At 37.1% G+C, this 13,574-nt stretch overlaps 1 pseudogene; it reads left to right on the forward strand.

Moving 5' to 3' along the window:
- Window positions 1-1,355: 1,355 nt before the first annotated feature.
- On the forward strand, window positions 1,356-7,684 carry LOC144579685 (large ribosomal subunit protein eL32 pseudogene; annotated as a pseudogene).
- The last annotated feature ends 5,890 nt before the right edge of the window (window positions 7,685-13,574 follow it).

Consider the following 13,574-nt stretch of genomic DNA (forward strand, 5'->3'; position numbering starts at 1 on the left):
TTGCATCACTGCACTCCAGCCTGGCGCCTGGCAACAGAGCTAGACTCTGTCTCAAAAAAAAAAAAAAAATCTGGAGACAACAGATGTTGGAGAGGATGTGGAGAAAAAGGAGCACTTTTACATTGTTGGTGGGAGTGTAAACTAGATCAACCATTGTGGAAGACAGTGTGGCTATTTTTCAAGGATCTAGAAATAGAAATTCCATTAGACCCAGCAATCCTATTACAGGGTATATACCCAAAGAATTGTAAATCATTCTATTATAAAAACACATGCACACATGTGTTCATTGTGGCACTGTTTATGATAGCAAAGACCTGGAACCAACCCAAATGCCCATTGATAATAGACTGGACAAAAAAAAAAAACAGGTGGAGGGTGCAGAGGAGGGGAAGAGTAACACCAGGAGAAATGCCTGATGTAGGCAACAAGCAGGGGTGGGGAGATGGAGACGGCAAACCACCATGGCATGTATGTAGTTATGAAACAATCCTGCAGGATGCAGGACGTACACATGTATCCCAGAGCCCAAATACAATAAAAAAAATATTCAGAAAGAAGATCTATAACCATTAGGTGAGCACGAAAGTATTCATAATTGTGGGTTTTGCATTGTTGGAATTTGCCATTTGACATTGGAATACACTTAAATAAATGTGGTTATGTTATACATCATTTTAATGGATATCTCTTGTTTTATTTTTTGCTAATAACTTATTGTTTATTTTATGTTTATTTTAGACTATGAAAATGATATTAGACAAAAAGCAAATTCAAGCAATTTTCTTATTTGGGTTCAAAATAGGTAGTAAAGCTGAGGAGGTAACTCTGGATATCAGCAATGCATTTGGCCCTGGAACGGCTAGTGAATGTATAGTGCAAGAGTGGCTTAAATTTAGCAAATGAGCCAAGAGCCTTGAAGATGAGGAGCATAGTGGCTGACCATTGGAAGTTGGCAAGGCCCAATTAAGAACAATCACTGAAGCTGAAATTGGAAAGGTGGAAAAGCTTGGTAAGTGTGTGCCTCATGAGCTGATCAAAAATCAACAAACATCATCATTTTGAAGTGCTGTCTTCTCTTATTCAATGCCACAATACAAACCATTTCTCTATTGGATTCTGACATGTGATAAAAAGTGGATTTTATGTGACAACTGGCGATGACCAGCTCAGTGGCTGGAACAAGAAGAAGCTCCAAAGCACCTCTGAAAGCCAAACTTGCACCAAAAAAAGGTCATAGTTACTGTTTGGTGGTCTGATACCAGCGTGACCCACTAGAGGTTTCTGAATCCCAGTAAAGCCATTACATCTGAGAAGTATGCTCAGCAAAGTGATGAGATGCACTGAAAACTTCAATGCCTGAAGCCAGCATTGGTCAACAGAAAGGGCCCAATTCTTCTCCACACCACCTAACCGCACATCCAATACTTCAAAAGTTGAACAAATTTGGCTACGAAGTTTTGCCTTATCCGCCCAATTTACCTAATCTCTCACCAACCGACTACCACTTCAAGCATCTCCACAACGTTTTGCAGGGAAAACATTTCCACAACCAGCAAAATGCAGAAAATGCTTTCCAAGAGTTCATGGTACCCCAAAGAATGGATTTTTACTCTACGGGAATAAACCAAACATTTCTCAAAAATGTGTTGATTGTAATGGTTTCTATTTTGATCAATAAAGATGTGCTTGAGCCTAGTTATAATGATTTAAAATTCATGGTCCAAAACCGCAATTACTTTTGCACCAACCTAATAAAAGGACACATTTAAAAATTATCATAGGTGGGGCATGGTGGCTCACACCTGTAATACCAGCACTTTGGAAGGCCAAGGTAAGCGGATCACGAACTCAGGAGTACAAGACCAGCCTGATTAACATGGTGAAACCCCGTCTCTACTAAAAATACAAAAATTAATGGGGTGTGGTGGCTCGCACCTGTAATCCCAGCTACTCAGGAGGCTGAGGCAGGAGATTCTCTTGAACCTGGGAGGCAGAGGTTGCAGTAATCTGAGATCGCACCACTGCACTCTAGCCTGAGTGACAGGGCGAGACTCCATCTCAATTATTAATAATAATAATACCAATTCTACACAAACTTTTTCAGAAAACAAATTATACAAAAAGAAGTACACTTAATTATATGTAAATTTCACCTAAATTTTACTTTAAAATACATACTTTCTAATTCATATCATATAACAGACCTTTGCTCATAGAATAATGGAAACAAAACTTATTAAACCAAGGTCAGCAAACCTGGCCTTTACTCCTTGCTTCCTGATTCAGTAGCCAATTGTTAGACTTGAGCAAACATTTAAACTCAAGTTTTACTTCATCTATGAAATGAGAACTAATTTTACCTGTTCTACTGATATCACAAGATTTTATACATCAAGCTATGTAATATGGAACAATTTGGACATCCATGTGCACTGAATCTTTTCCAGCTATGATCATAAGCATTCATTTTAATACCTATTCATAAGTTGTTACAAAAACAGGCTTCAAATATGACTGTTCACTCATCTTACATAGAAATCCAGTGAAACTAATTTAAGATTGCTTGTGGTTTTAGTCACCTCATCTCAAGATTTGATCCCGTACAAGAAAATGCTATTGTCATTAATAGTCATAACATTTATTATGTCCTGAATTTAAAAAGCAATCACAATACTTTGCAAAAATGATTACTTTATTATAATACATTTTTAAGAACCATTTATGTATAATTTGGAGGCTTTATAATTACTTAACATTATGACAATAATATTATAAAAATTGTATTACCTATTTGAAATAAGTGTTTTTTTGATGGTTTTGTTTTGTTTTGTTTTGTTTTGTTTTGTTTTTGAGATGGAGTCTTGCTCTGTCACCCAGGCTGGAGCTCAGTGTTGCAATCCCAGCTCACTGCAACCTCTGCCTTCCAGGTTCAAGCAATTCTTGTGCCTCAGCCTCCTGAGTAGCTGAGATTACAGGTATGCACCACAACGTCCAGCTATTTTTTTTTTTTTACATTTTTAGTAGAGATGGGGTTTCACCATGTTGGCCAAGCTGGTCTTGAATTCCTGACCTCAGGTGATCTGCCCACTTTGGCCAACCAAAGTACTAGGATTACAGGTATGAGCCACCATGCCTGGACTACCTGTTTGAAATTTGGAAACAGGATAAAAATTATAGCTGAATTATATACTTGAATTTTATTAATAATAGTTTCTCTTTAATTTTTAGCTAGAATTTTCGTATTATTGGATTTGAACATCTTTTTTTAAAACTAGTTGCATGATTTTTGCTGAGTTGTTAATTCTGAAGTGCTTAACCATGCTTAATTCTTATTCTGTGGGAAATATAGTAATTTCTTAGAAGCATCTGTTCCCATGTGATTTCCTCATAGATTATTATGTTCAAATTGAAAACATAGTTTAAACTCACTTCTCCACATTCATTGGATTGTTGGTGTCAAATAATCACAATAAAATATTTTCTTCTTCTCCAAAATGGCCTAACTCACTCTTCAAAAATTATTAGAACTAGCATAAAGAAAAAGAGAAAAAAGAAAACTTGCTTTTAGAAAGTGAAAAATTGCTCTTCCTCAGTGCTGCCTACAGAGGTGGCAGGCATCTCCTCCTTGGCATCAGGGCCATCTTCACACCCCTTGTGAAGCCCAAGATCATCAAAAAGAGAACCAAGAAATTCATCCAGCATCAGTCTGACCAATATGTCAAAATTAAGCATAACTGACAGAAACCCAGAGTTATTGACAACAGGGTTCGTAGAAGGTTCAAGGGCCAGATCTTGATGCCCAATATTGGTTTATGGGAGCAACAGAAAAACAAAGCACATGCTGACCAGTGACTTCCAGAAGTTCCTGGGCCACAACGTGAAGGAGCTGGAAGTGCTGCTGATGTGCAACAAATCTTACTGTGCTGAGATCACTCACAACGTTTCCTCCAAGAACCGCAAAGCCATCGTGGAAAGAGCTGCCCAGCTGGCCATCACAGTCACCAACCCCAATGCCAAGCTGCGCAGTGAAGAAAATGAGTGGACAGCTCATGTGGAGGCAAAACATCATGTGGAGGCAAAACATCATGTGCACGTTTTGTGTTTAAATAAAACTATAAAAACTGACCAAAAAAGTGAAAAATTAAAATGAAACTTTAAAACTAAAATAATAAAAAGTAACAAAGCCTATGAAGTAATTTTATCCTCAATTCTTGTGTTAATTTTAGTACATAAAAATACTTGATTACAAAAATAAATGAAATAGGAAAATTAAAAATCCTTACGATTTTCATATAATAATTATGTTTTTTCAAGGCTAAAATATTTCAATATGAAATAAAACCATTAAGAAAATAATATTCACAATCATAGTATCATGTTTATGTTTCGTATTTTCATGATATTATCCAGTCATAGACATGAAAAGATACAAAGCAAGATAACTATTTGTATGAACAGTGCCAAAACTTTACTTGCAACTGATTTCCTTTGGTTCTAAAATGGAATCACTTTGAAAACTTCCTTTTTAGACATTCCTTTAAGCCATTTAATTTTCTAATAATCATGACCAACTGGCATTACAAAAATTAATCATTTCCTTTATTCATCATAATATGCTCTAAATAACTTACTAATTGGCTATATTTTTATATTTTTTTCAAGTAAACAGCCACTACAATGAAGAGAAAATTGTTTATTTTTTTAAACATCAGATAATGTACCTTAGAAACAAAGAGATAAAATCAGTACCAATTCAAATTATAGTCACTTATCTACTAGTCTTATAATCGTCTTAAATTTCTCAAATTTTCTTATTTTTTAATAAAGAAATCAAGTTTTTATTCTTGTTTTTTGCTTCTAATCATTTATTTCAAAATACACATGTAATATATGAACATGTTGATTAAAAATGTTTTTAAAATCCAAACTATACACAAGCTAAGTAGAACAAAAGTTTGAAGTACCTCTTCCTGCTCCCATCCTCTTGCTGGAAGTTACTGATGCTGACATTATATTCCAGACTTTTTTCTTTCCCCGTGCATATGTAGGAATCTAAATGGTATTTGTTCCTCAGAGTCACCCCTCTCTGGAAAGGAAGACAATAAGGTAGAATTAACTGAATATTTACTCTGTGATGCTACCAGCTACTACCAGAAAATTTCATCATTATAAAATGTCATTTTTACTTGAATTTTTTAGAGAAATTGTATATTAAAACAAAAATTATTTATTATGGAACACAACACAAAATGTGCATTTTAAAACTTAACATTATTTTTAAAAACTTTATTTATTTATTTATTTATTTATTTTTGAGACACAGTCTCACTCTGTCACCCAGGCTCTAGTGTAGTGGCACCATCTCGGCTCAGTGGCAACCTCTGCCTCCCGGGTTCAAGCAATTCTCCTGCCTCAGCCTCCTGAGTAACTGGGACTACCGGCACCTGCCACCACGCCCAGCTAATTTTTTGTATTTTTAGTAGAGGTGGATTTCACCATGTTAGCCAGGATGGTCTTGATCTCTTGTCCTTGTGATCTGCCCTCCTCAGCCTCCCAAAATGCTGGGATTACAGGCATGAACCACTATGCCTGGCCAAGACTTTAATTCTCACAGTGGTTTTAGACTCACAACAAATTAAGAGAATGATACAAAGATATCTCATATACTCCCTGCCCTCATGCATGCATAACCTCCCCAGTTATTGATATTCCTCAAAAGAATGGCACATTTGTTAAAACTGATGAACCTATATTGGCATGTCATTATTATCCAAATCCATAGGTTATACTAGGGATCCCTCTTGATGTTGTACATTTTATGGGTTGGGACAAGAGTATAATGACATGTAGCCATCGTTAATGGTATCATACAGACTATTCTCACTGCCCTTAACATTCTCTGCCTGTTTATCCTTCCCTCACCTCTCACCCCTGGCAAAGGTAATGATGACTGAACTAGTCAAACTCTGTTTGACTCAGAGCAGCGTCCTGTGATTCTCAATCTCCAGTTCCAGGCCAAGCACAGGAGGAAAAACAAAGATCTAAAAAGGAGATTTGAGGGCAGGGGGAGAGGAGAGACTGAAGTCAAGCTGTGATTATTAATGTCACTACTGTTATAAATTAGAAGCATTCATTGAACAGAGCCAGGAGTTGTTCTGAGTTTTATTTCTATGTTCCTCATGGCAACCCTATAGGGTACTGTTATTACCCCAATATAAAGCTAATATATTGAATCACAGTGTGGTTAACTAAATTGCCCAACCTCCCACTAATAGTACAGTGCAAAGACAGAATTTAAATTTGAGCAGTCTGCCTCCAGATCCATATTCTAAAGTTCTCCCAGCACCATCTTCAAATGGTAGTGGAAGTGGGTCCCAGGACAATGTAGGGAGGGCTTCCTTTGCTCTCCAGCAGATATCCTAAGATTAGAAGAGGGTGTTCCTGGACATGCAGTGTGTCAGAGCACACATGCCCTGCAAACTTTGGAGATAAGCGTTATGCATACGTGTAAAGAGATCGCTTTGACTAAAGAACATGCACTGTGGTGGAAAATGAGTCTATGAGAATTGAGAGACCTTGAGAAAGGGAGACTTCTTCTTCTGTCCTTGGGCCCAAGAAAACCTTGCCAGGCAGCATCTATAAGGGACTCATGTCAGGCAAATACTTTTCTTCATTGGGTCACTCATCTGAAATGGGGCTGTGTGTCCTGGCCACCACAATCAGTGGACAGGAGACCAGGATAAAGGGCTGAGGTGGCCAGGCCCCTGCTTTTTAACAGTGGAACTTCGAAACTTTATGGTTGAAGCCACAGAGAAATGACTCTTTAGCTTGAGAAGATGCTTTAGTTTTCCTCCCTTGGAGGTAATAGCCAGAGCTTAGCACTGTCACTCAGCTGGGAAATTGAAACCCCAGCTTTTGAACAACATAGTCTAACCTCTTTCCATAGTACAGCACACTACAGCTTCAAACAATGTACATGTGCCACAATTTGAAGATGTTCAAATAGAGAGAGACTCTGTCATTTGGATAATCTCTTAAAGATGACACAAGGAAAGAAAAAAAGCAAAAGCAAAACTAAATATTTATATATTATATGGTGCTTCTCATATATACTTTCTTTTCTGTATTTCAATAGGACCCTATGGTTATTATTATAATGCTTACAAAAAAATGAAGATGTTCAAATAATTTTCTCTCTTTCTTTTTTGTTTTTAGATACAGGGTCTCACAATTTTGCCCAGGCTGGTCTCAAACTGTTGGCCTCAACCAATCCTCCTGCCACTTCAGCTTCCTAAGTATCTGGATAACAGGCAAGAGCCACCAAGCCCACTCTCATATTTCTCTTAGGTCATTTTACAAAGAGAAATTTCCCAAAACATTGAGCAAAGGAAGCATTAATAGAACAATAATTTGGTTTCCTGCATAGCTACTTCAATGGGAATAACAATAATATCAATTTATAATTGTTAGCATTTGTCTTAATATCTGGCACTTTCTTTTGATCATACCACATGAACCTAAGTCCAAAAGACCGTCAGAAACTCATACCAATGGAGATGTCCTTTTGTGATACCAATAGTATTGTGAGCTGAATTGTATGCCCCAAAAGATACACTGAAGTCCTACCCCCTTGTATCTGTGAATGTGACCTTATTTGGAAATGGGATCTTTACAGGTATAATTAAGATATGTATTAAAATTCAGTCATGCTAAAGCAGGATGGGCCCTTAATGCAATACAACTGGTTTCCTTACAAGAGCTTGATATGAAGACAAGCACACACAGGGAGAAAGGCACGGGACGATGGCGGCAGAGGCTGAAGTTATGCAGCTGCAAGGTAAGAAATGACCAGCAACCACCAAAAGCTACAAGGAAGAGCAGGTTCCTGCTAACAGCCTGTTTTCAGACTTTTGGCCTTCTGTGAAGAAATACATTTCTGTTGTCTTAAGCCACCAAGTTTGTTGTAATTTTTATGTCAGTCTTAGGAAACTCATACACACTGCTAAAGAAATCAGGAGAGACTTCATAGTATTCTATTTTTTCACTCTATGTCTTTTATTTTTGTTTTGCATTTACAATAATGTACATGTAATTTTTTTTTAAATGAAAACAAAGTTTTCATTTAAAAAAAAAATCTCCAGACCCCTTTTCGGCAGTCTCCAGCCTCACCCCACACACCCCTAAGTCCCTTTCCTGGGATAAGTTCACCAGCTGGTTCTTCTCCAATAAGAAGTTGAGGGCCCTCTGCTCTAAGGGAGGGGGCTAAGAGATAAGGAACCCCCTAGAAGAAAGGTATTTTAGTATTTTAACCTTTATTATGACCCATGTCAGAATGGAAATCACCATCACTTTCATTTTGAGTGCTTTTAGAGAATAAAAACAAAACAAATCAGTTGACCTTTTCTTTCATGATGTTGAAAATGAATCTTTTTCCTTATTTTAACCCATATAAATTCCTAATAAAGATTACTTAATTAATAATTTAATCAGTTTAATATCATGTACTCTGCTCATGCTGGTTTGGGAGCATGGCTCCATGGACCTAAGAAGTTTCCCCCATAATGTTCTCAGAAATAAACTGTCTTCTGTGTCGTCTCACAAAGTGTTCAAATCAAACAAAATCAACAGGGAAAAATAAAGCAAAAAAGTCAACAGGGAACAGTGAGAGCAATTTGGGAATCTCACTTCTCCATGCTCACACTTCTTGTCAGTCCTGCCTCAAATGCTGTAATCAGCCAGTGGTACCCTATCACCCAGAGTTCTGTGTATGAAATAGTAACGGTGTTTAGAGAAAGAACAGTCAAGACACCTTCAAAAGTGTGTATGAAAAAAGAGAGGTGTGGTTGTTTTCCTAGCGAGGTGGAGGGGTGTTTCAGAAACCTCAGCATTTAGAAGAGCTCTGAGAACACTCATGAAGCTGGACCTTGCATAGGAGAAACTGTATTGAAAATTCAGGATGCCTACAAAAAAAAGAAAATCTGTTACAATCATAAAGGCAGAGACCCTTGGGCAACTTCCTGTTTTGCAACCAATCCAGATCCTTTGAAGCATGTCCATGTAGAGGAAGTAATTAAGGATTAAAGAGAGGAGTTTTGTGTGGGGACCACTCTACTTTTGCATGGCTCAAGCACACAGCCCTCGAAGGAAATCTAATCAGGGTGAGCTGGGTCAGAGTCTGACTTCATGGAATTGGCATTGAATATTAGTCTCACAGCTGCTGCACTGACTTCTGGCAAGGATTTCCCCAAACCAGACATAAACCTAGTCAAACAGGAAAATGTCAGAAGGAGAACTCACAGGAGGTTCCTCTTTCTCATGTGCCTGTGAGGACATTTTTACAGAATCTTCAATGTACCACACAATAATGTGAACTGCGTGACACACTTTGTAGGTGGCATTGCTCACTAATGCTTTCTGCCACAAGTCACATTCGTGAGTACCGCATTTTCATGGTCATCATTTTCTATTGAATAGCCATTCCTCCTTCCTTTTCTTTCTCACTTAAGAAAGCATAACTGAAGGCAAGAATGGGAGCTTAGGGGTGTGTCGGGTGAGGCTGGGGACTGTTGAAAAGGGGTCTGGGGATTTTCAAATAAAAACATTATCACAAATTCACTCTGATTTAGAAATAATTATCATAAATACTTTAGGGCTTCAACTATTACTTTGTACAAATGTCTCACAAGATATCTCACCATTATCTTTGACACAACAGTTTGCTATGATGCTAAGCAGTTATCAACTAGTCTGAGGGTGCTGCTTAACTAGCTAACCAAGCGGTTTGTTAAAATCTTTAAAAACACGAGAAAAAGTTTTTTAACCTGTAAAGGTACATGGGAACACTCCTTCATAATGAAAAGAGAAAAAGATTCCTTCATAATGACTAAAACCACAATATTAAATAAATTATTTATGGCAAATTAAGTGTTTAATATGAGCATAGGTATATGTAATAATTTACAAATATTTCCTAGATGTTACAAAATGTGAAGCAAGGAATAGAAAATGAGAAGCTGTTCAATAGGCGGACAAAGAAAGAACATTCCTAATGAATGCATTAGTGTGTATCAAAACTCGGCTTTATTTATGGAACTACATAATTCAAAATGGAGGTATAGAAAGAAATTTGAGAATTCTATGCTGAAGTATAGTTTTATAATTTTATTCTGTAAAATATTGATGAGGAGAATGAGATTGGGGAAAGTAAGAAGCATGGAGACCAGTTAGAAAGCCATTGAAGTGGTTTAGGTGAAAGATGTTCCAACAAAGACTGCAATACTGGAGATAAGGAGACAAATTATAAAAATGTTCAAGAGTTAAGATGGACAGGACGAGGTCACTAATTAAAAGTAGAGGAAATTAGCAAGGCAGGAAATTGAAGATGACTCTGGGTTACTGGATTGGACAATTGGAAAGATGGTGGTGCTATTTAAAAAGTACCATCTATTTAATCAATAAATATTTGTTGCCCATGTACTTAAAGAAATAGAGGCAATACAGCATAGCAACTCAAAATATGGTCTCCAGACTCAAACCTGGATTCAAATCTAAGATTTGTACATGACTTGGCTAGCATTTTATTTCTTTAAGTCTCACTTTGCTTATCTGTAAAACAGAGTGTGTCGGTTATGGAGTGGCTGCTACAAGGAGTGCAACTTGTAAACAGCACCAGATGTGGGTGGGGACCTTCAGGACCTTCTTACACTTCCAAGCGAAGGCCATGTGCGCCCTGTGCAGCTCCCCACACGACTGTGGACTGTGTGGTACTGCCATGGGGATAGACAGATAGATCAGTGGAATGGAATTGAGAATCCATCAATAAACCCTAACATTTATGGTCAATTGATTTTTGACAAGGGTGTCAGAATACTTCAAGAGGGGGAAGAATCGTGCTTTCAAATGATCAGAGACAACTGGGTATCCACATGCAAAAGAATGAAACTGGAGCACCTCCTTCAACTATATATAAAAATAAATTCAAATGGATTATAGAACTAAATGTAATAAACTATGTAACTCCTAGAAGAAAACAAGCATGTGGACTGTAAGCTTGAATTAGGGAATTGTTTCTTAGTTACAACACCAAAAGCATGAGTAATAAAAGAAAAATATATATAAATTGGACCCATCAAATATAAAAATTTTGTGTTAAAGAATGTCATAAGAAAAAGTAAAATGATATCCTACAGAATGAGAGAAAACACAGTATTTTCAAATCTTATATCTGACATTGGCCTCCTATCCAGAATGTATGAAAAGTCTTGGCCAGGTGTGGCGGCTGACATCTGTAATCCCAGCACTTTGGGAGGCTGAGTCAAGGGGATTGTTTGAACCTAGGAGTTCAAGACCAGCCTAGGCAACATAGCAAGATCTGATCTCTAGAAAAAAAGAAAAAAACAAAAAACTCTTACAACTCTATAATTAAGACAAACTAATTTCAATATTGGCAAAAGACTTGAACAGACATTTCTCAAAGACATACAAAAGGCCACAATGTTAGTAATCAGGGAAATGTAAATAAACGCACACCCACTAAAATAATTATAATTTAAGAACAAACAGTAAAAAATATTGGTGAAGATGTGAAGACATTGGAGCCATCATACTTTGCTGGTGGGGATGTAAAATGATGTGGCCACTTAGGAAAACAGTTTGGCACCTCCTCAAAACATTAAACAGAGTTACCACACAACCCAACAGTTCCATTTTTAGGTTATAACAGGAAAAATGAAAGGGTTTACCAGAAAAAATGAAAACATATGTCCATACAAAAACTTGTGCAAATGTTCAGAACAGCAGCATTCACAATAACCATAAAGTAGGAACAACCTAAATATCCATTAATTGATTAATGAATAAATGAAATATGGTATATCCATACAATGGTATATTATTTGGCAATAAAAAATGAAGTACTAATAAATGTTACCACATAGATAAACCTTGAAAACATTATGCTCATTGCTAGAAGCCACTCAAAAAAGACCATGTATTATTAATATATGATTTCATTTACATAAAGCTTTCAAAATTAGTAAATCCAGAGACAGAAAGTAGACTTATGTTCTCCAGGGGCTGGAGGAGAGGGAAAGGAAGAATAACTGGGATGTTGAAAATGTTCCAAGATTATATTGTAGTGATAGTTGCATAATTCTGTGAATATTCTAAAATTTACTGACATATACACATTATATAGGTAGATTTAATTGTATGGCATGTGAATTATACCTCAATAAAGCTGTTTTTTTAAGATATCAATTTTTAAAAAGCATTCATGACTTAGATCTAGATCTACTGTATTTTAATGTAAAAAATTTACTTTTAGACTATGTTCTAGTTTCCTAGGGTTGCTGCAACAAAGTATTACAAACTGGGTGGCTTAAAATAGAAACATATTGTCTCACAGTTCTGGAGGCTAGAAGTTCAAAGTCAGGTTTCAGCAGAGTTGGTTTCTTCTGAAAGTTCTGAAGGAGAATCTGTTCCATGCCTCTCTCCTAGCTTCCAGTAGTTGCTGGCAATCCTTAATGTTCTGCGGCATCTAATGTAGATGCATCACTCTAAAAATCTCTATCTCCAGCATCACATGGCATTCTCCCTCTCTGTCTTCATGTGGACATCTTCTCCCTCTCTCTCTCTCTCTCACTCTCTCTCTCTCTTGCTCTCTCCCTTTTTTTGAGCCCAGTCATATCAGATTATGGCCTACCTTAATGACCTCATCTTAACCTTAATATAATTTGTGAAGACTCTATTTCCAAATAAGGTCACATTAAAAGATACTATGGATGGTCGGGCACGGTGGCTCATGCTTGTAATCCCAGCACTTTGGGAGGCCAAGGCGGGCAGATCATGAGGTCAGGAGTTTGAGATCAACCTGGCCAACATGGTAAAACCCTGTCTCCGCTAAAAATGCAAAAATTAGCCATGTTTTGGTGGGCACCTGTAATCCCAGCTACTCAGGAGGCTGAGGCAGGAAAACTGTTTGAACCTGGGAGGCAGAGGTTGCAGTGAGCCGAGATGGCCACTGCACTCCAGCCTGGGTGACAAAGCAAGACTCCATCTTGAAAACAAACAAAACAAAAATAAAAGATACTATGGATTAGGATTTCAATATATGTTTTGGTAGGACACATAACTCAGTTCATAACAGGTTATAAATTATTTCAATTGATTCTCTTATACAGTTCCTTGTTTTGAATAGGAGGGACTGTATAAGATGTTCAATGTTAGGAGCAAAGTAGGTGTTAAATAAATATCCACTGACAGATTAAACTATTCAATCTTTAGCTACTCAAATTTGAAAGACCTTTAGGGTTAGAGTCTACAGTTTTATTTGAACTCGTGCCCTAATGTTTAATTAAAGGAGTATTTCCTCCTAATAATGGGCTTTGCATTTGCATTCTTTGCCAAAATAACTGGTTAGTAGATTGTTTGCTGAATCAATCTAATTCATCACTTAATTGAAACCCGGTTAACTGGTTAACTCAGTCAAAATAATCTTGAAGTTGGCAGTGTTGACTCAGCGTCTTCTAAAACAATTTAAGCTCATTTCCGCTTGCTTTGCCTTCTGGGGA

The sequence above is a fragment of the Callithrix jacchus genome, chromosome 16, assembly GCF_049354715.1.
Source record: "Callithrix jacchus isolate 240 chromosome 16, calJac240_pri, whole genome shotgun sequence".
Lineage (NCBI taxonomy): Eukaryota > Metazoa > Chordata > Mammalia > Primates > Cebidae > Callithrix > Callithrix jacchus.